Source organism: Ovis canadensis, chromosome 3, assembly GCF_042477335.2.
Source record: "Ovis canadensis isolate MfBH-ARS-UI-01 breed Bighorn chromosome 3, ARS-UI_OviCan_v2, whole genome shotgun sequence".
Taxonomy (NCBI): Eukaryota; Metazoa; Chordata; class Mammalia; order Artiodactyla; family Bovidae; genus Ovis; species Ovis canadensis.
This window is the reverse complement of record NC_091247.1, coordinates 18,312,752-18,335,964: the sequence shown is the minus strand read 5'-3', so window position 1 is coordinate 18,335,964 and position 23,213 is coordinate 18,312,752. Positions and strand designations below refer to the sequence as shown.

Here is a 23,213-nt window from a genome sequence, read left to right as displayed (position 1 = left end):
TTCAGTTAGATGCTGAAGTTCTGCTTTCTATAGCCCTTCCTTGTAAAAGTGCTAGTGTAACAGGGCACACTCCTTATCAAGAAGAGAAAGATTGGCATTAAAAAAAAGAAATGCCACTCTGAAATGTGGATTTGCAAGACTAGGATGCAGAGGGTCTCCATGGTGTTTTACTTCAGCACCACGTAGACAAATCTATTTATAGTAATTTATTACAGAAGAAAATTTTAAATGAAATTTTCCATATTGGCATTTTGTAGGACTGCTCTTAGAATCAATGACTAAGCTGCTTTTTCAGGCTCTTGTACAGAGCGTGCAGCCAATTACATTTTACTTGGTGGGCTGCTTAATAATGTTTTTATATATTTTCAAATAATATTTATTGTAAGAGGTTTCTAACATTATGCAAACCCCAGTAAAGAACTGACTCTACAGGTCATTGATTGAGAAGACTTTCTGAAATGGAGCCTAAAGACACATTTTTATGCCAACTAATTTGTCTTGCCTTTAAAACATTATAACTATCTTCTTTCAGTACATCTTTTATAAAGCAAAGAAAAACCCCTGAGACTTTATGTTCTATAAATGAGAGTGTAAAGATCCATGCAAAATGACTATCTAAAGCTTACTCGGTGATGCATAACCGTCTCTCCAGTCACATTTTATCAAATTTTGCTCCTATAAAAAGAAATGGAAATAATAATGGAAAACCAAAAGTTACAGAGCACCATCAGTGGAATAACTAACCATTTTCTTAATAACACATTTGAAATGGAAAAAGTGACTGGCTGCCTTTTACTGGAGTCATAAATGACTGTATCCTGCCCAGTCTCTGTGCTGGAGTTACTTTGAGAAGCTGATCTGTTAATATTCCTCTTTGTTTTTTCTTACTAAAGGGCAAACACATGTAAAGGATTTCAGATATGCTGCTTTTATGATATTAAGTATTTCTGGTTCTGTATCTACGGGTTTGTCATCAAAGTACATTTGCTCCTGACTTTTTATTACAGGACAGAGGAATCAAATGTCTGGCACACACTCGCTCCATCTCCAGCCACCTGTGCACAGCTGTCTCCCCAGACGTGCAGGAGCATGATGGAAAGCAATAGGAATGAAAGTAAAAATAATTGTGGCAAAACAAGAGAAACCCTCCTCCATAGAGTGTGGAAATGTGTGATTTCATTCCTGCCTTCCTTTAAAGGTTGCATCTTGATGTCTGCGTAGGAGTAGTTGAGCATTGTCACCCCAACACGAGGGGCTCTGAGCTCCAGCAGCTGGTATTCAAAGCCCTTTGCTTGCCGTCCCTGGGGGAGAACAAATAGATTGTGGTGTTCTGTGCTTTATGTTTTTATGATTCCAAAATATTTTTTTAAAGAAGTGTTATTTTTTGACAGATCCGTGAACTAGTTCCTGTTGTCTGGTAAATGAAAACTACCACTGTGTCCGTTACACTGTGACGTGATGTTTCATAACCACACATTTCTAGTCTGCGTCCCAAGAGCTGCACTGGTAGCCTATTGCGGGGTTTCAAAGATGTTTTTTCTAATTTGTGTGTCTTAAAAAATGATTAAACAGTAGTTTAAAATATTTATGTGTGTGTTTGCTAATTGCACAGCCTTTAAATTCAGTCTCTAGAACTATCAGAGAAGTAATGGTCATGAGAAGTAATGGTCTCTTTTCATTGAAGGATTCTTCAGTTGGGTGGTAATACTCCCAGGAGTCATTGACTTTTTAACTGGTTAAAAAAATGTTCGAAAGAAACTATTGTCAATTATAAACACTTGGGGAGGCAGTTAGAACAACTTTAGTAGTATATAGCAACAGAGGATGAGATAGTTCAATGGCATCACTGACTCAATGGACATGATCTTGAGCAAATTCCAGGAGATAGCAGAGGACAGAGGAGCCTGGCATGCTGCAGTTCATGGGGTCAAAAGAGTTGGACATAACTTGGTGACTTTATGTTCTAAAAGAACAAACAGCAAAGTGAGGAAGATGCTGCCTGTCCTCAATTACAAAGAAAAAGAGTTGACTTTCCCAGTCCTGCTGTTGGCATGTCCACTGCACTTGTATCTGGATCTGGTTTTTGCTTTTGTGAAACAGAGTGTTGGGACAGCCACTCGGTCTCTGTACCATGATTACAGACTTAAGGGAATTTTGGAATGCACTTCCGGTTCTTGCAGATGCGGCCTTGGACAGCTGTGGGGAAAACATATTATGTTGTACTTTTGTACAGAGATGCTAGATGAATACCTACGAGCAAGTCCAGTTTCGATCCTTTCTCGCTGGAAGGCAGCGATGGCAGGTTTGAATGACCCCATTTGGAGGTTCGTGAAATTGAGCCATGACCAAGCATTGCCTGCCAACACGGTACCTCCATCGGCTTGTCCTGACAGGCTCAGCAGCGAAGGTAACTTGATTCACTTCACAGTAGGAGAGGCTGGGAGGCCAGGTAATAACAGGACTCTCCTTGTTTATAGATGAACATTGTAAGAGGTTTTTTTTTTTTTTTTCTATCAATTCTTCATTCCACAATTATTTAATGAGTTCCAGCCCAATGTATTAGGTAATAAAAGAATAAATCAGGTCCTTGCCATTGAAGAGCTAATAAATAGTCACCATATAATATGGTAAATGCTTTATTAGAGGCAAGAACTATTGGTGGGGTTGAGGGGGCAGGAAGAGGCACAGAGGAGTTGGCACTTGGGTTTGCAAGGAAGTGTTTTATTGGGCTGAGAAAGAGGTGCAAGGGGAACTAATTAGAAAAACAGTTTGTGGTTAGTATTCAGTAGCTAAGTCGTGTCCAACTCTTTGCGACCTCATGGGTTGTAGCATGCCAGGTTCTTGCCCTCCACTATCTCCTGGAGTTTGCTCAAGTTCATATCCACTGAGTTGGTGATGCCATCTAATCATCTTATCCTCTGCTACCCCCTTTTGCTTTCAGTCTTTCCCAACATCAGGGTCTTTTCCAATGAGAAAAGCATATGTCAAGAGATTTATAGTGTTCACACAAATAGAATAAAAACAGAGTTATGCAAGTTTTGGTCTAGTATGTGCTTTCTATTTAACAATAACTTCATTCCCCCCAGTTAGAAAAGGGAGTAATAGGAAAACATTGAGTTTAGCCAATGCTAAAAAATAAGACTTTACAAGCTATTTCAAGCATATAGTTCAGTACAGAACTTTAAAACAGATTCTTATGTGCCCACCACTCAGAACAGATGTTTTTGCTTTGCCACGTTAGGTTTAAAGTTTTTTTTTTTTCATAGACGATTGTACATAGGGCCAGCTCACCTGCCCCTGCCTCTTCCCCCTCCCCCGCCCCCTCCCTCTTCAAAAGTCACATCAATGTGAGCCTTTGGGGTAAGCTTTTCATTTGATCACATTCATTCTTAAAAGCTTAGCCATGTGACTTAAAAATAATTTTGTGCTCACTTCAGTTTTCTCGGTGTTTATAGCAAGATGGGTTATATTGGCTCCACCTGTTTGTTGCTAGAGCTACATGTCAGGTCAGATTTTTAATGTCATTAGATGGCATTTCTCTTTACTGGTAAGATCCTTTCTATTACGATGGGTCTTTTATTTTTTAAGTCTGCTTTGTTTTGTGCTTGAGTCTTCTTTTTAATTGCACCATCCTAAGTGACACCCATGGTGTCCTTTAGCCCAGACTGATACTCCTCCCAGCAGAAGGGTAGGTCTCGAGCCACTAGCCAGGGTACAGCTGGACGCTCTGTGCCCAGTAGAGAGGTGCCATTCACCCATTGCCATCGCTTTTTTTCAGGATGAGCATGCCAACTTTAGAAAAGCAGGCCTAGGATCTCAGCTTAGCTGCCTGCTGTTGATAACCATCCGTGCAGAAGTCAGCTGCCCAGCATCCTGAGACCAAAGGCCATGAGAAGATGAGGCCCTTCCAGTTGGCCAGATGGGCTGCCAGTCCCCCAGAAAGTTAAGTTCCTGTTTTATCTCTCCTTTTTTAATGCATTGAGTCATCAGCCTCAAGAAGAGGCTATAGAAAGATAAAATAGCAAGTACTGGAAATCCATCCTACAGTCCTGAACCTCTACAATAAATCTTACAGGAAGAGTCAGCATGGCACCCCTGCTTCTTAATTGTCCCCAACACTCACTGAGCCACTTCTGCAAGGGTCGTTTCTTGCCTCTTACTGAATGAGGTGGTTAATTCTCTTTTTGTGTCGTTCAATCTCCACCGCATTTGGTTATGTTGACCACACTCTTGAGGTTCTTTTCTCAGCGTCTGTGAAACTGTCCCTGGCTTCTCCTGCCTCTGGAGAATCGCTCTTAAGTCAGCTGAGATTCCTCGTCTTGGCTTTAGTTCACACACTCGTCTGCTCACATAGGTCCTCTGAGCTGGTCCTACCTTCAGCTCAGACCTCTGTCCCCTAACTACCCCTTACTCCAACTCCAGCTACCGGAAATCACAAGCAGACTCAGAACATCCAAACCTGTCATCCTGTTCCATCACCCCCAAAACGTGTGATTCCTCTTGCCCTGCTCAGGTCATTTAACGTTGTGACCGTTTCCTTGGTTTCCCAAGTCAGAAGCCTGTCCATCCCCTCACCCTTTTTGCGTTGCCCACCATCATGTGTCGCCAGCCCCCATGTGTCCTCCCTCCTGGTCAAGTGGCTCCATTTCCACCAGCCCTGGCTCCCCATTCCTCACCTAGCTCAGCAACAACCTTCCAACCAGTCCTCCATCCTCCAGCTGTCAGTCTCTAAAATGCGGTCTTGAGTCATCTTGCCAAAGTCAACGGATCAGGTTTTTATTTTCCTGCTTCAAAAATGAAACTGTTAACTAAAGCCTTTGTGATAAACTCAAAACTTTCCATGATCTAATAACCCCTGCTTAGCCCTCAGCGTGCTTCTCTCTCCTGATATACCCCCTCCCAGTAAGACATAGTGCCATAGATTGAATCCGTCCCCCAAAGTTCATGTTGAAATCCTAACTCCAAGGTGATGGTCTTTGGAGATGAAGTTTGGGGTGAGTGATTGGGTCATGAGGGCAGGCCTTCATGAATAGGGTTTATTGCTCCTACAAAAGACTCCAAAAAAATCTGAAGAAGAATATGTATATATATATATACATACGTATAAAATATACATATCAGTTCAGTTCACTTGCTCAGTTGTGTCTGACTCTTTGTGACCCCATGAATCTCAGCATGCCAGGCCTCCCTGTCCATCACCAACTCCGAGTTCACTCAAAAAATCTATCGAGTCGGTGATGCCATCCAGCCATCTCATCCTCTGTCGTCCCCTTCTCCTGCCCCCAATCCCTCCCACCATCAGAGTCTTTTACAATGAGTCACCTCTTCGCATGAGGTGGCCAAAGTACTGGAGTTTCAGCTTTAGCATCATTACTTCCAAAGAAATCCCAGGGTTGATCTCCTTCAGAATGGACTGGTTGGATCTCCTTGCAGTCCAAGGGACTCTCAAGAGTCTTCTCCAACACCACACTTCAAAAGCATCAATTCTTCTGTGCTCAGCTTTCTTCACAGTCCAACTCTCACATCCCTACATGACCACTGGAAAAACCATAACCTTGACTAGATGGACCTTTGTTGGCAAAGTAATGTCTCTGCTTTTCGATATGCTATCTAAGCATCTTTTAATTTCATGGCTGCAGTCACCATCTGCAGTGACTTTGGAGCCCAAAAAAATAGTCTGACACTGTTTCCACTGTTTCCCCATCTATTTGCCATGAAGTGATGGGACCAGATGCCGTTATCTTCGTTTTCTGAATGTTGAGCTTTAAGCCAACTTTTTCACTCTCTTTCACTTTCATCAAGAGGCTTTTTAGTTCCTCTTCACTTTCTGCCATAAGGGTGGTGTCATCTGCGTATATGAGGTTATTGATATTTCTTCCAACAATCTTGATTCCAGCTTGTGCTTCTTCCAGTCCAGCGTTTCTCATGACGTACTCTGCATATAAGTTAAATAAGCAGGAAGACAATATACGGCCTTGACGTACTCCTTTTCCTATTTAGAACCTGTCTGCTGTTCCATGTCCAGTTCTAACTGTTGCTTCCTGACCTGCATACAGGTTTCTCAGAGGCAGGTCAGGTGCTCTGGTATTCCCATCTCTTTCATAATTTCTCACAGTTTATTGTGATCCACACAGTCAAAGGCTTTGGCATAGTCAATAAAGCAGAAATAGATGTTTTTCTGGAACTCTCTTGCTTTTTTGATGATCCAGTGGATGTTGGCCATTTGATCTCTGGTTCCTCTGCCTTTTCTAAAACCAGCTTGAACATCTGGAATTTCACAGTTCATGTATTACTGAAACCTGGCTTGGAGAATTTTGAGCATTACTTTACTGGCATGTGAGATGAGTGCAATTGTGCGGGAGTTTGAGCATTCTTGGGCACTGCCTTTCTTTGGGATTGGAATGAAAACTGACCTTTTCCAGTCCTGTGGCCGCTGCTGAGTTTTCCACATTTGCTGGCATATTGAGTGCAGCACTTTCACAGCATCATCTTTCAAGATTTGAAATAGCTCAATAGGAATTCCATCACCTCCACTAGCTTTGTTCGTAGTGATGCTTTCTAAGGCCCACTTGACTTCATATTCCAGGATGTCTGACTCTAGGTGAGTGATCATACCATCGTGATTATCTGGTTGTGAAGATCTTTTTTGTACAGTTCTTCTGTGTATTCTTGCCACCTCTTCTTAATATCTTCTGTTTCTGTTAGGTCCATTACCATTTCTGTCCTTTATCGAGCCCATCTTTGCATGACATGTTCCCTTGGTATCTCTGATTTTCTTGAAGAGATCTCTAGTCTTTCCCATTCTGTTGTTTTCCTCTATTTCTTTGCATTGATCACTGAGGAAGACTTTCTTATCTCTTCTTGCTATTCTTTGGAACTCTGCATTCAGATGCTTATATCTTTCCTTTTCTCCTTTGTTTTTCACCTCTCTTCTTTTCACAGCTATTTGTAAGGCCTCCTCAGACAGTCATTTTGCTTTTTTGTATTTCTTTCCCATGGGGATGGTCTTGATCCCTGTCTCCTGTACAATGTCACGAACCTCTGTCCATAGTTCATCAGGCACTCTATCTATCAGATCTAGTCCCTTAAATCTATTTCTCACTTCCACTGTATAATCATAAAGGATTTGATTTAGGTCATACCTGAATGGTCTAGTGGTTTTTCCCTACTTTCTTCCATTTAAGCCTGAGTTTGGCAATAAGGAGTTCATGATCTGAGCCACAGTCAGCTCCTGGTCTTGTTTTTGTTGACTGTATAGAGCTTCTCCATCTTTGGCTGCAAAGAATATGATCAATCTGATTTCGGTGTTGACCATCTGGTGATGTCCATGTGTAGAGTCTTCTCTTGTGTTGTTGGAAGAGGGTATTTGCTATGACCAGTGTGTTCTCTTGGCAAAACTCTATTAGTCTTTGCTCTGCTTCATTTTGTACTCCAAGGCCAAACTTGCCTGTTACTCCAGGTGTTTCTTGACTTCCTACTTTTGCAGTCCAGTCCCCTATAATGAAAAGTACATCTTTTGGGGGTGTTAGTTCTAAAAGGTCTTGTAGGTCTTCATAGAACCGTTCAACTTCAGCTTCTTCAGCGTTACTGGTTGGGACATAGACTTGGATAACTGTGATATTGTATGGTTTGCCTTGGAAATGAACAGAGATCATTCTGTCATTTTTGAGATTGCATCCAAGTACTGCATTTCGGACTCTTGTCGACCATGATGGCTACTCCATTTTTTAAGGGGTTCCTGCCCACAGTAGTAGATACAATGGTCATCTAGAGTTAAATTTACCCATTCCAGTCCATTTTAGTTCTCTGATTCCTAGAATGTTGACGTTCACTCTTGCCATCTCCTGTTTGACGACTTCCAATTTGCCTTGATTCATGGACCTGACATTCCAGGTTCCTATGCAATATTGCTCTTTACAGCATCGGACCTTGCTTCTATTACCAGTCACATCCACAACTGAGTATTGTTTTTGTTTTGGGTCCATCCCTTCATTCTTTCTGGAGTTATTTCTCCACTGATCTCCAGTAACATATTAGGCACCTACCAACCTGTGGAGTTCCTCTTTCAGTATCCTATCATTTTGCCTTTTCATACTGTTCATGGGGGTCTCAAGGCAATAATACTGAAGTGGTTTGCCATTCCCTTCTCCAGTGGACCACATTCTGTCAGACCTCTCCACCATGACCCGCCCTTCTTGGGTGGCTCCACAGGACATGGCTTACTTTCACTGAGTTAGACAAGGCTGTGGTCCTAGTGTGATTAGATTGACTAGTTTTCTGTGAGTATGGTTTCAGTATGTCTGCCCTCTGATGCCCTCTTGCAACATCTACCATCTTACTTGGGTTTCTCTTACCTTGGGTGTGGGGTATCTCTTCATGGCTGCTCCAGCAAAGTTCAGCCTCTGCTTCTTACCTTGGACAAGGGGTATCTCCTCACCAACACCCCTCCTGACCTTGAGCATGGAATAGCTCCTCTAGGCCCTCCTGTGCTGACGCAGCCACCGTATTCATATACATATGAATGAATGAATCACTTTGCTGTATGCCCAGAACTAACACAACATTGTAAGTCAACCAGACTTTATTTTTGGGGGCTCCAAAATCACTGCAGATGGTGACTGCAGGCATGAAATTAAAAGACGCTTACTCCTTGGAAGGAAAGTTATGACCAACCTAGATAGCATATTTAAAAGCAGAGACATTACTTTGCCAACAAAGATCCGTCTAGTCAAGGCTATGATTTTTCCAGTGGTCATGTATGGATGTGAGAGTTGGACTGTGAAGAAAGCTGAGCACCGAAGAATGATGCTTTTGAACTGTGGTGTTGAAGAAGACTCTTGAGAGTCCCCTGGACTGCAAGAGATCCAACCAGTCCATTCTAAAGGAGATCAACCCTGGGATTTCTTTGGAAGGAATGATGCTAAAGCTGAAACTCCAGTACTTTGGCCACCTCATGTGAAGAGTTGACTCACTGGAAAAGATTCTGATCCTGGGAGGGATTGGGGGCAGGAGAAGGGGACGACAGAGGATGAGATGGCTGGATGGCATCACTGACTTGATGGACATGAGTCTGAGTGAACTCTGGGAGTTGGTAATGGACAGGGAGGCCTGGTGTGCTGTAGTCCATGGGGTCACAAAGAGTCGGACATGACTGAGTGACTGAAATGAACTGAACTAAACTGATACTTCACTTAAAAAAAAAAAATTGAATTTTAAAAACACCCCTGACAGCTCCCTTGCCCCTTCCACCATGTGAAGATATAGCAAAAAGTTGGCCATTTGCACCCTGGAGGAGGGCTCCCATCAAAATCTGACCATGCTGGCATCCTGGTCTTGAACTTCAAACCTCCAGCACTGTGATGAAGAAGTTTCTGTTGTGTGTAAGCCACCCATTCTCTGGTGCCTTGTCACAGCTGTCTGAACAGGTTAAGGCACCTTCTCCTCGAGACAGGTTGGGTCATTATTCTTCCTTCAGTCTCTCTCCCTTGCCTCTTACCTGGTGCCCCTTTTATCGAGAATCCCCATCTACACCACATCCTCCCCACCCTTCCCTTCCCACTAACTCCTGCTTTGTCATTGAGGGGCAGCCTCTCCATCACTAGTCAGGAAAGTTCAGTGAGCTTGCGCTGTGTGCCAGGCTCGAAGATGAATGTGAGAGTGCTTAGTCGCTCTGTCGTGTCCAACTCTTTGCAGCCCCGTGGACTGTAGCCTGGCTGTCTCTTCTGCCCTCCAGGCTCCTCTTATCCATGGAATTTTCCAGGCAAGAATACTGGATTGGGTTGCCATTTTCTACTCCAGGGCATCTTCCCAACCCAGGGATTGAACTCACGTCTCTTAAGTCTCCTTCATTGGCAGGACGATTCTTTACCACTAGCGCCAGCTGGGAAGCTCACTAAGGTGAATGCTAAGCATCAGACATGAGGTGCTTTTCCTTAGGCAGCTCTTCCTAAACCTCACCATCACAGGTTCTCTATTCTCATATGCACCTTACCATCATCACTCAGTGCTGTCATTGTTAATATATAATATATATATGTTCAGAGTTGTGCAGTCAAAGGAGGAGGTAGGGTGACGAATGCAGAACAACATGCAAATTCATGAATTATCTGTATTTACTCCAGACAATAAACTAAGTCCTCTAGTTATGGGACTTCCATTCCCAGGGACCCTTATTACTGGCCGTAACTTGTGGTTGACATAGGGATAGAGCCTCAAAGTCCCCACATCGCACAGGAGAGACACAAACGTGTCAAGATGCTTACGTACTAAAGGCCACATTTAAGTCACGAGGACCACGTACATCTCAGGTGTGGGTATAAACAGAATCATTTAGAAAGACAATCATTGCTATATATGTGCTAAACTGAAGCAATCTATAGTTCTTAATACAAATAAACTACCTTTTACACAAAGCAAGGACGTTTTGTGGAATTTGATAAATTTTAGAAAATCTACAGTACACCAAAACCCATAACACTGAGACTGAAGGTGTTTTGGATAAACCATAACGTCGTACAGTATAACACAGGGAACTATATTCAATATCCTGTGATAAACCATTATAGAAAAGAATATACAAAAGAATGTGTGTATATATATATGTATGTGTATATATGTGTGTGTGTGTGTGCATGTATGTGTGTGTGTTCAGTTGCTCAGTTGTGTCTGACTCTGTGGCCCCATGGCCTGTACTCACCAGGCTCCTCTGTCCTTTGGATTTTCCAGACAAGAATAGTGCAGTGAGTTGCCATTTCCTCCTCCAGGGGATCTTCCTGACCTGGGGATCAAAACTACATCTCTTGCATCTCCCGCATCAGCAGATGGATTCTTTACCACTAACATTACCTGGGAAGCCATATATATATATATATATATATATATATATATATAACTGAATCACTTTTCTGGACAGAGAAATTAACATTGTAAATCAATTATGTGTCAATAAAAAACAGACTGAAGGTGTTCTGTAGACAAGGTTAAGTGTTTTCTATCTGAGCCTTCAGATTAGGAATTACTCATCGGTTCCTCCATACCCAAACTAGCTGATGTCCCCACCTTTTACATTAGGCACCACACAGCTAGTAAAATGCATTCAGAGGAGTCAAACAAGCACCCATCGTTCTGTTATTGACAACCAATTTTGATATTTTGGGGTTATTTCTAGTCTTTTTTTCCCTACTGCTAAAGAGCTATATTTTACAAAATAATTTTTTAAGCTTCATTTTTCACTGATATTTTGTATCTATCTTTCCCTATTTCACCTAATCAGTTTACTTAGAAGGACAATTTCAGGAAAAGAGAAATAAAGGCTGCAGATTAAATAAGCCACATGAATGTCACTTCAGTCGTGTCTGACTCTTTGTGACCCTCTGGACTGTAGATCGCCAGGCTCCTCTGTCCATGGGATTATCCAGGCAAGAATACTGGAGTGGGTTGCCATGCCCTCTTCCAGGGGCTCTTCCCGACTCAGGGTTCGAACCCACATCTCCTGCCTCTCCTGCATTGCAGTCAGATATTTTTACCGCTGAGCCACCGGGAAAGCCCTAAATAAGCCACATGCTCACTGAACTCTACTGCACCCTGTAAAAACCAGAAAATCCATTGTCAGGTTCTTTTATAAATGTATGTGAAGCAGTAAGAGAGTAGGTCACATCTGCTTCTCTGTCTTTATACTGGGTGCACAGTATTTCCCTGAAAGTGATTTTATTTCAAGGACACATCAGGCCATATATAGATAAGATGTATTAAAACTTGTATCAACTTTCATCAAGAACAGATAAATAGACAATGGAATGATTCAAGACAGATTCAATGTAAGGAAACTACCCAAATGACTGTCATCTGACTCTCTGAATCAGTTTGCTAAGGGAGAAACTGACTAACAGTGAAGAACTATGGAATCTTATTGCCAACAATCATGTGCCCCTGACATTTTATTCCACTAGAAATTTGGACCCATAAGCCACAACTTAGTAAATATTTTTAGTATATCGTGGTGGTGCTTTTTGGTGCAACTTCCTCTGTGGATGGCTAAACAATTTGAGCTTCATGCTGCCACGATGAGTGCATGGAAGCGTCTTTTACATCCAGAGTCATAGCATTTGAATGCGTTTATGTTTGCCCGGTCATCTCTATTTTCATCAGTATTCAAAATAGAAAACTTAGCTATCCCCCTACAGCTCTGTACAGACCACCACCAACTCTCTCCCCAGCCTGCCACTACCTGGGATTCATGGCACATTTTTGGTAAAATAGCCTCTATTTCCTCAAATTTCCTACACCTTTTGTGCTAATGAAAACCCAGGCCGTGACTTCCCTTGAAGACTTCACAAATGGTAGCTGATTTTCCTTGCTCATCACTGGGCCTGGAGGTAGGGTGGGTACCTTCCCTGCTCACTGCTTTCTTCCTAAAATGCCAGAGTTTAGAAGCTCATGTCATCCTACCTTGCTGCCACCATCAACAGACTTCCCTAGTCACGCCCTACTAGAAAAGATGTTTGGGAACGTATGTACACCTGTGGTGGATTCATGTCAATGTATGGCAAAACCAATACAGTATTGTAAAGTAAAATAAAGTAAAAAGAATTAAAAAACAAAAGAAAAGATGAAAATCTGGTTATTGTCATTCTCCAACACAAGACCCTTGATGATGTCAGTATCCTTGGAGAAGAGCCTGCCAACACTCTGGCCTCCCGGTTGCCTGCCCAGCTGTCCTCCCATGATCCAGCCCCCATTCTACTCAGATCCCTTGTAGATGTGCATTAGATCTTGTTATCAAACGTCAACAGTCTCCATTTCCTGCCTTTCACTCCCAACCACCTCCCACTCTCTGTCTCACTCCCTTTAGTAGACAGACCCCATCAACTTTTTTTTTTTTTTTCTTTTTAAGTCAGGGGAAAGCGTGACACCATGATCCAGTGATCTTAACTGGATCCAGTGATTTTAACTCACGTCCTTACTCCTCCAGGTGGCGCTCGGGGTAAAGAATCCACCTGCAATGCAGGCGATGTAAGAGACACAGGTTTGATTCCTGGGTAGGGAAGATCCTCTGGAGGAGGAAGTGGTAACCCACTCCAGTATTCTTACCTGGAGAATCCCACGGATAGAGGAGCCTAGCAGGCTACAGTGCATGTAGTTGCAGAGAGTCAGATACATCTGAGTGTGCATATGCAACCTAACTCCTGTCTTAACCTGCATAGACTCTCTGCTCTGTAATTAGTTTGTAGTAATGCTTACTACTACGGCTTGAGCCCTGTTGACTGCTACAGGCTTCTGTCCTAAAAGCACAGAGATTCTGATGAATTCTATGTTGTGTGACCCAGCAAAGAAGAAAAATGAAGTGCTGAACATTGCAAAAATATGTTCTCAAATAAAAAGTTTATTTTATATATGTGTATACCAAATACTTTGGGACTTCCCTGATGGCTCTGTTTGTAAAGAATCTGCCTGCAATTCAGGAGACCCAGGTTTGATCCCTGGGTGAGGAACATCCCCTGGAGAAGGGCACAGCAACCCACTCCAGTATTCTTGCCTGGAGAATCCCATGGGCAGAAGAGCCTGGCAGATTATAGTCCATGGGGTTGCAAAGAACTGGACATGAGTGAATGACTAAGCACATACCAAATACTTTATATATATATACGCTAAGCTTTTTAGAATAGTCTTAGATTTACAGAAAGTGTGGTAAAGATAGTATAGCATTTCCACATACTCCACATGTTTCCCAATGGTTAACATCTTACGTTAGCCACAATAATAAACCAATGTTAAATAAAGTTCACACTTTATTCAGATTTTCTTGGCCTTTTTGTTTCAAATCTCTTTTTTAGAAGTCAGGAAACTCTGAGTAGTAAGTTAAGGGAGATCGCTTCTTCAAATGTTTCTGTATTTTTTGAATACTTTATAATGAACACATATTCCTTTTTTAGTCAAAGAAAAACATTTTCTTAAAGCAAGGTGGTGTGTCAAAGATCTTAAGATTTCTGTGGAAAATCTGATGTACAATGAAATTGAAACCATGTGAAAAGATTGAACTGCTGAAGTCATTATCTCAATATGCTGATCCTGTTGAAACAGATGAAAGTGTGATTAAAATTACAGTCTTGATGGGAAGAGTGGTGAGAACTTGAAAGCTAACTCATGTTCTTCCCTCTCCATAACATCACATGACAAGTAGGAAAGCCAGAGTCTTGAAGTGATTTGAGTGATCCTGAAGCAAGAAACCCTCAGGATGCCTTTGCCAGAAAGATTTAGGCGAGCTGCATAAACCCCCAAAAGACCAATGGACAGAGTGATCCATTTGAAACAAAATTGAGGAGAAAGCATTTCAGTTCTATTTTTACAACTGTCATATCATCACAGGATGAGAGTTTGAGTCCACAAATATGAAAGGAGTCAACGACATTTGGCAGCAGTGAGAAAATATTTATTATCACAATAGATAAAATTTACTAAATGTAACCACTAAGTAAATGAGAAGAATGGGCTACAGTGGAGTTAAAAATCAACTTTAAACAAGGTCCTACTGTAGAGCACAGAGAACTTTACCAGTGTAATAATGGAAAAGAATATGTAAAAGAAATATATATATGTGTAACTGGATCACTTTGCTGTAGAGCACAAACTAACATGACATTGTAAATCAACTATGTTCCAATAAAAAACGGGAATTAAAAAAATTTTTTTTAATCACTTTATTTTTCCTGAGGACAGCTCCTGTAAACGCTCCCTGTCTACTTCTTGTTTCCTGGGCAACATTTCTGATTGGCCTTATAATTTTCATAATCTTTTCTCCTCAGTCTTGGACCATCGAATATCACCTAATCACGTTTGGTCATTAAAATTCCTTATTTTAGTAATGAAATGCTTAATCTGAACTGTTAATAAAACCCCTCAATATAAGGTTTCTCCCTTCCCCAGTTTAGACTTGCCATAGAGGGGAGGCGTGTGTGCATGCTAAATCTCTTCACTCATGTTCAACTCTCTGAAGCAACGCTATGGACTATAGCCCACCAGGCTCCTCTGTCCATGGGATTCTGTAGGCAAGAATACTGGAGTGGGTTGCTGTAGTGGGAATTTCTAATAATGTACTTTCACAGCCTTGAGAAATTTCATAGAAATAGCACCTGGAAAAACAGCATATATCAAGAAACTGTGTTGATGATTATTTTTCATGTTTTTCTTAGAATAATAGCCTTGTTACAACCCTAAAGCCAGACCCAGAAGGAAGTATAATTGAGATCATGAAAGCATGGACCTTGGAATACTGGGTTGGCTTGGCGTTAGGTATGAACACTGCCTACGCACTTGCTGATTGTTCCCGAGATTATCCCGGAAGGAAACGACCTAGGATAAAAAACAAGGAGAGCTGGATTATGTCAATGTAGTGTCTTGGGAAAGATAGATCAAAGAAAGTTTTGTAGTCTGCAATTAGGAATAAAAGCTGGACTCAGAGTGGACTCTGCATCTCAGTTGAATAGAGGCTGCCGGTCCCCTGACCCATTGTGTAGATTTTGTGTTCTGTTTTCATTCTCTTTGTTTGCTCCTGGACCTTTAGGGCAACAGGTTGCCACGTCCTCCTTCATGGGATCTTCCCGACCCAGGGATTGAACCCATGTCTCTATGTCTCCTGCATTGGCAGGTGTTTTTTTTTTTTTTTTTACCACAAGCACCACCTGGGAAGCCCATGGAAGGGGGACTCTTGTCTATAAATCCATTCCCCGTCCAGGGTTCCTCCACTTTCCTGCCATCCTTGAACCCCACCCTCCTCCTCCACTCAAATGTTCACTAAAGGAAAGCCTGTTTCTAATAGCTTCTTTCCCGGCTGCCATCTGGACTACTTTGAAAATGTTTCTAAAAGGACGATTTGTACACCGAGTACCTTCAGGATTTCTACCTGGCAGGAAGAGGCAGGGAGGGGGTTTGGGCAGCGTGGGCAGTTGTTTTGTCAGTGTCTGAGAAGGAATGTCCCACTTCCAGACTGTGGTTTGTAAAGCTCTTGACTGACAACACCCGAACTGTGGTGGTGTGGTGCTTGGGACAACCTGAGCTGGAGAGCCACCACGTCCTGCCCCACCCCGCCCTCTCGCCTACTGTTGGATTCCAGTTGCCCCCAAGGCTGGCACCCTGTTTGCACTGGTTCAGTGCCCCTCCCCATGGTTCATACCTGGAGGGCAGGAGCCAGCCTAAAGCCAGCCCCTGGGCTTGTTGTGGAGCAGCTGGTTCACCAGCCAGGGGGTGCTGCTGGAGTGAGAGGTTACGAGGTGAAGGGGCTGGGGCTGGCAGTGGTGAGGGAGGCTGGAAGGTGAAGTCATAGGAGAAGTTCTTCTCAAAGAGATGTTCCATGGGGGGAATGCTCAGAGACTCCAGATCCCCGTGTCCCCGAGGCACCATTTCCCAGCCCACACACCTCATGGAGACCTGTCAATGTCCACCTGCTGATACATAATCTACATTTTCCCTTTGGTTCCACAAACTCATCCAGAAAGCCTGTCAGAATCCCCAGGGAAGAACCAATCTGTGCTCAGGAGTAGCTCAGATGTCAAAAAACTCAAAGGCGAGGCTTAACGTATAGACAATGTTCTTAGAAGCACAGCAACCTGCATTTTCCCAGTACTGGGAACGCTGGAAACAAATTTAACCATTGAGAGATGAGAGTGTAGCTTTTTTGTGCATGGTATCTTAGAAGGTGTCAGGAAGTCTAGTGAGTCTCATCTCATTTTTAATATTGTTGCTCAGGGATTCTTAACCATGTTTTGTGTTACAGTCCTTTTTGGCAGACAGGTAAGACCTACGATTCTTTTCCCACAATATGTTTAGATTGATAAAATAAATATGATTACAAAATACACCAAATACTTTGCCAACAAATGTACATATAGTCAAAGCTGTGGTTTTTCCAGTAGTCATGTATGGATGTGAGAGCTGGACTATAAAGAAAGCTGAGAGCCAAAGAATTGATGCTTTTGAACCGTGGTGTTGGAGAAGACTCTTGAGAGTCCCTTGGACTGCCAGGAGATCAAACCAGTTAATCCTGAAGGAAATCAGCCCTGAATATTCATCGGAAGGACTGATGCTGAAGCTGAAGCTCCAACACTTTGGCCACCTGATGCCAAGAGCAGACTCATTAGAAAAGACCCTGATGCTGGGAAAGACTGAAGGCAGAGAAGGGGACGACAGAGGATGAGCTGGTTGGATGGCATCACCGATTGGATGGACATGCGTTTGAGTAAGCTCTGGGAGATGGTGAAGGACAGGGAAGCCCAGCATGCTACAGTCCATGGGGTTGCAAAAGAGTCGGACACAACTAAGTGACTGAACAACCACAACAAAAGACACCATAATATTAAAATGCAGTCATTTAAATATAAAAAAAGAACACCACCACAACAATAACAACAAAAGAAAGCCTGTCAAATGCCTTGCTGATTTTTCAGATGGTTCATTATGATGAAAGCCCCAGCTCCCATACTGGGGCCACAGATCCCCATGAAACCACACATTCCAGTTCCCTTGTTATTCTCACAAACAGTCCTACTAAAGGGCCACCTGCTTTCCCGTGCAGGTCCTCAAAAGATTGTTTGACATTGAAAAAGGACATTAACATTTGAAATCACTTCTCTGGACACACTGGGACAAAACCGAAGATTGAGAATGGTGTTTCACTGGGATCAACTACGGAGATATTTTAAAAATCTCCAGCAAGAGTCAAGTTTTTTTTTTTTTTTTAATGAACTAAGGATGATTCTGATGTACCAAGTTTGGGCACTATTGAAAAGCATCTCCTAATGAATCAATCTGACAACTTATGGAAAAAGCCAACAAAGAGCCAGCATCCAGTCCCACATCAGGTGTGGATGCCTAGGACCATGAGAGGGCACACAAAGTGTGTGATAGAGCCTTAAATTGTGCTTTTTCTTCCTTGAAGGCTTGCCAAGGCCACTCACTACTCTAAACCAGGTGAGGGAAAGTGGTGTGAAATAAGGATGGAGTGAACTTATAGTGTGGAGAAGGCAATGGCAACCCACGCCAGTACTCTTGCATGGAAAATCCCATGGACGAAGGAGCCTGGTGGGCTGCCGTCCATGGGGTCGCTAAGAGTCGGGCACGACTGAGCGACTTCACTTTCATTTTCACTTTAATGCATTGGAGAAGGAAATGGCAACCCACTCCAGTGTTCTTGCCTGGAGAATCCCAGGGACGGCAGAGCCTGGTGGGCTGCCATCTATGGGGTCGCACAGAGTCGGACACCACTGAAGCGACTTAGCAGCAGCAGCAGCAGCAGCAGCAGCAGCAGGAGCAGCAGCAGAACTTATAGTGGGGGAGAGACAGGCTAAACATGCTTTCACAGGTACTTTCTAGTACCTCCTGTGCCCCAGGACTGTAGACTAAGAAGTTAATAGAGTTAATAGAAGTTAACAGAAGATGGATGATGAACTCTTCTTGAGGTCACACAGAAAGCTACACAAGAGAGGACCTCTTAGACCGCCTCCTGTTGGTCGAAGACAAAAAGAATTCATCTGTCGGACTCAGCTGGACAACAGGTGGAGAGGAATCTCCAGGGGGAGAGAGAACAGCACTCTGGAAACAAAGTGGAGGTGAGACCGAGTATGGCCTGATGTTCCAGGAACTGAACTTGCCAGCCTGGGATGGGGGCAGGGGAGAGTGGTGGACAGTAGAATGGCAAGATGTTTGGCAGGGGCCAGCTCCACGGGAGACACGTGTGTTAGGTTCTATTTGGGAATTTGTTCTATGGAAACTGAAGGCTGCTGAGAAGTTTAATCCAAGTGACATGATCCCCAATCTCCTGGGGATCGCCAGCAGAGGGATGGGGAGGGTAATTGGGGGCTTTTGATATAGTCCTGCTGGGGAGCTTCTGAAGCCTTTAAGCAGATGAGGGATGATGAAAGTGGCTATAGTCAGGCAGTGGGCTGACTGGGTGACATCAGGGAGGGGCAGAGGAGGGGGTGTGTATCTTCCCAATTCCTGTCGTCGTGGAGGGAGACAGGAGGCAGGTCCCCTGCCAGCGTCAGTACACCAGGGTCACATCAGGTGTGATCACACCAGATCGGAGGCTGAGGATCCCAGAGCTGAGCTATAAACCCTAGAAACAATCAACCAACTTGAGGGAGGCGAAATGCGAGAAAAATTAGAACTAGAGTCACAGAAGCCCAGGGAAGGGAATATTCCAGGATGCAGTGGTCAAGGAAACTGTGAGTGGAAAAGCTGTCAATCACGTTTGGCCGCAGGCAGGTCAAAGGTCCCTTGTGCGGAGGCCGGGGTGAGGCTGGGCTGCGGTATTGCTGAGGAGGGAAATAAGAAAGCGGTCAGGCGGTGGCTCTGGGCGCCAGGATTACAGACCCCGCAGGGGCTCTGGGTTCGGGAGAATTTCAGCCGGCCTCCACCAGCAATGTGTTTTGAAGTTAAAGATTGCGTTTTATATCCCTGCATAAGCTTTGATGATAATGGTGAGGAGGGATAATAAACTCACCAAAATATGAAGAGTGACAGTGACGATGAGTTATATACTGCCTGGGGCGCTTGCCAAAATACATCTACTTGGAGGTTGGAGAGAATGTGCAGAGGACGGCTTGCCTCTCCGGCGCCCGCAGCCCCGCCTCCTTCAGGCTCCCTGGTCAGCTGGCAGGGGGCATGGCCACCCGTCACCCCGCCCCGCAGCCTAATGTCACGTGACCTGCCAGTTCTGGGCGATAGTTTGAAAATGGCCGCCGGGTGTGGTGAGGGGAACGCGCTGAAAGCCCCCGTCACCCCCTTTCTGGTCTTCTGACAGCACCTGCGGCAAAGCGGCTCCTTTCCGCCTCAGCGGTGGGCGCCGTTCTGGGGCCAGGTTGTGAGACGGTCAGTGTGGTGGTCCGCGGGGAGGGGCGGTGTGTGTTTCTGTGTGTGTGTGGTGAGGGGGGCGAGGCCGGTAGGAAAGAAGCCCTGGTTTGTGGGGGGATGTTGCCGAGCGAGGAGAGACGGCGGCGATCGGGCGGGGAGGGAGCGAAGGCCTGCTGAGGAAGGGTGAGGCCGGGTGTGGGGAAGGGAGGGTGGACGGGTGAGGAGGGGGCGACGCAGGGCGCGCGGCTGGGTCGGGGAAGGTAGGGGGCGGGCGGGGGCGCAGGGCCTGGCTCTTGGGGCGGATCCGCGCCTGCCGGGGGCGCTGGGACGGTCTCGGACTTGCTGTCCCCAGTGGTCAGCTTCTCCCGGGGCTGCGATGGGGGATGTGTGTGACACAGGTGGGTTTTTTTTTGGTTCGTTTTTCACCGGGCAGCCTCAGGCACACCCACCACCACCTTGAGAACCACCTTAGGCGGTCGCGCGAAGGCAGGCGTCCCAGATTCCTTTTCCCTGGGCTTTCCAAGGGCGTGGTGGTTGGGTTTTCTCGTTTTCTGTTTTCTCACGGGGCTCCATTACTCCATTGTCCACTGCAGGCCATTATTTCAGCTAAGTATCAGCGAGCCATTGATTACGATGCTTCCATGATTTCTTTATAACGAATCGACTTCTTTCTCAGCCACTGACGTTTGGTTAGTTTTCTTTCAGATTGTTTTGACACATATAAAGGTTTAAACCTATTATTATTTAAACCTCTTTTATTAATAACTATGGACCCGTCTTTGGTAGCCGCTAGGGGCACCGGTTAAAAATGTGGCTTTCTTAGCCTTACCCTCAGAATTCCCATTCAGCAGACCTGGGGTGTGGCTCAGAATTCCTACCCCCCATCTCCACCTTCCGACGGGTAATTCTAATGCGTTTTGTCAGTGCCTCAACTTAGAAGACACTGAGGGTGAGACGTCTAAATTTTTTTTTAAGCTCCTGAGGTGATCTGATGCAGAGCCAAAGTTGAGAAATACGGCGGCAAGGTTGTGTTCTTTGTTCTCTAGCTTTACCAGCGTGGAAACCTTCATCAGAATCATTTTGCGCTGCTTGTTAAAATGTCAGTTTCTGGGCCCCAGATCTACTGGGGGAAAAGCCCAAGGAATCTGTATATTGGCAAGCTTCCCCAGCAACTTTGCATACAAGTTTGAGAACCTTTGTTTTACACTCTGAGTGACTTCCAGATTTGTTTTTCCTAATCCGACTGCAAGGAGATCCAACCAGTCCATTCTAAAGGAGATCAGTACTGAGTGTTTGGAAGGAATGATGCTAAAGCTGAAACTCCAGTACTTTGGCCACCTCATGTGAAGAGTTGATCATTGGAAAAGACTCTGATGCTGGGAGGGATTGGGGGCAGGAGGAGAAGGGGATGACAGAGGATGAGATGGCTGGATAGCATCACCAACTCAATGGACGTGAGCCTGAGTGAACTCTGGGAGTTGGTGATGGACAGGGAGGCCTGGCGTGCTGCAATTCATGGGTTGCAAAGAGACACGACGGAGTGACTGAACTGAATCCTAGGTGGATTCTCCAATTGAGGTTTTTGGGAGCATCTCACATTCAGCCTGGTCTTGTTCATCTAGCAAGGGTGGTGGGGAAGGAGCGGGCAGTAACCAAGCAGAGGAAAGTCCTGAAACTTTCTCCTGATTTTGCTTTTTGTTAATGGGACCACCATCTTCCCATCACCGGTGTTTGGTATCTAGTCATCTTTGACCTGGTCTTTCATTTCCAATCACATAATTTTTAAAATTTCTACATCCAGAATCTTTGTTTTAGATATTTTGGTAGGTCTAAGGGTCCAGTATGGGGGATTTTATCCTAGTCAAGTTCCTGTCTCTCATTTCTCCATCCCTACTGCCTGTCCTCTCTCCTGTAGGCTGTTTTGGTGGTTCCCTGACTGTCTCTAGGGTTCTGATTCCAGGCAGCACATCCTACTGAGGGAAGCTTTTCCTGGGATCATCCCCCTCTTCCCTGCTTTTGCTCAAGTTCTTTGTCAGTTTCTCTGTTACTGTGTTAGTCAGGGCTGTTCAGAAGGCAGGGAACAGAGATACACTCTTTTACCTCAGGGAAAAGGTAATTTATAGGACTGACTGAGAATCAGCAAGAAATTGGGATCTAAAGCAGCTCCCACCTTCTGTAGCTCCCTCAGCGGCCTCATCTGTTTTCTCTGGAGAAGTCTTTTTCTCAGTTCATACCTGTTGAGTCCTCTCTCTGCTGCTTGGCTGCCTCAAAACTGTAACATTTTGTTCTTGGCCTGTAATGAGTGGGTATCTGGTTTCTAATTTCCAGGTTTAGAGAGAGGAATCTGATTGGCTAAGCTTATCTTTTTGAACAGTCACATGTCCTCATATGCTCATACCTGGATATGGCTGATGGTAGTAGAGAAAGGAGGGAGAGAGCGGAGGGTGGGTGGTCAGGGAAACCTCCCCGGGGGAAGGGACTTTGAAATTGAGACCTCTAGGCTGTCTCTGGGCGGAGGCGGAGGCGGTGGGGGTGGTGGGATGAGTTGGGCAAATGAATTTGCCTGGAGAAGGGGAAGATCCTGATCTTCTAAAGGTGAAGGGAGAATGGTTTGAAGCTGACAGTTAATTTCTGAGTGACAAGTGCAGAGGATGCTCTCAAATGGAGAATGGTTGTGTCTGTGTGTGTGTGTGTGCACATGTGTGCTCATATGGAGAATGGGGGTGTGCGTGTCTGTTTTGAGATAGGTGAGAATAGTGTGTATTTGAGATAGGTGAGAACAGAACCTGTTTAAAGGATTTGTGTGTGTGTGTTTTGAGATAGGTGAGAATAGAACCTGTTTAAAGGATTCATTTAAGAGGGAAAGCAGAGATGAAAGAAACCTCTGAGGGAGGGATGGGTCCCTTCCAAGAACATCATCTGATTTATGGGCACACTTGTGATCAGACTTTTGATTTGTTAGAAGTCTGGCTGATGGGAGCCATTTTATAACTGTCAGCTGTGGCAGATGGTTTTGTCCTGTTCAGTTAATAAAATGTGATGTGACTTGATCAGGTTCAGTTCAGACAACGTTTATCAGTTCTTTTCATATGCACAAGAAACTGTTTTAGGTACTTCTGAATTTGTGAAGGTGAGACTTGTGAAGTTGCTCCTATTAAGAAATTTAACAGTAAAGAAGCGACGGGTGGATGAATGCAGAGATTACCAGATTTCAGGCATGTAATATTCAACGATCAGTAAGGTCTGCCCTAGTATCTGCCCCCCTCTCCCCAATACACAAAGCAGAGCAGCATCTAATGCAGTGCTCCCCAACCTTTTTGGCACCAGGGACCAGTTTCATGGAAGACAGATTTTCCACGGACCCAGGGGGT

The 23,213-nt window shown here is 44.3% G+C and overlaps 1 protein-coding gene across 23 annotated transcripts in view; it reads left to right on the top strand.

The window, feature by feature from the left end:
* Window positions 1-19,678: 19,678 nt before the first annotated feature.
* KIDINS220 (kinase D interacting substrate 220) overlaps window positions 19,679-23,213 on the top strand; it is a 94,491-nt gene continuing 90,956 nt past the window's right edge. For all 23 annotated transcript variants that reach the window (XM_069580186.1, XM_069580185.1, XM_069580182.1 and 20 more), the window contains exon 1: window positions 19,679-19,860. The gene's annotated coding sequence lies outside the window, so the exon portion shown is untranslated. The remainder of the gene's footprint in view (window positions 19,861-23,213) is intronic.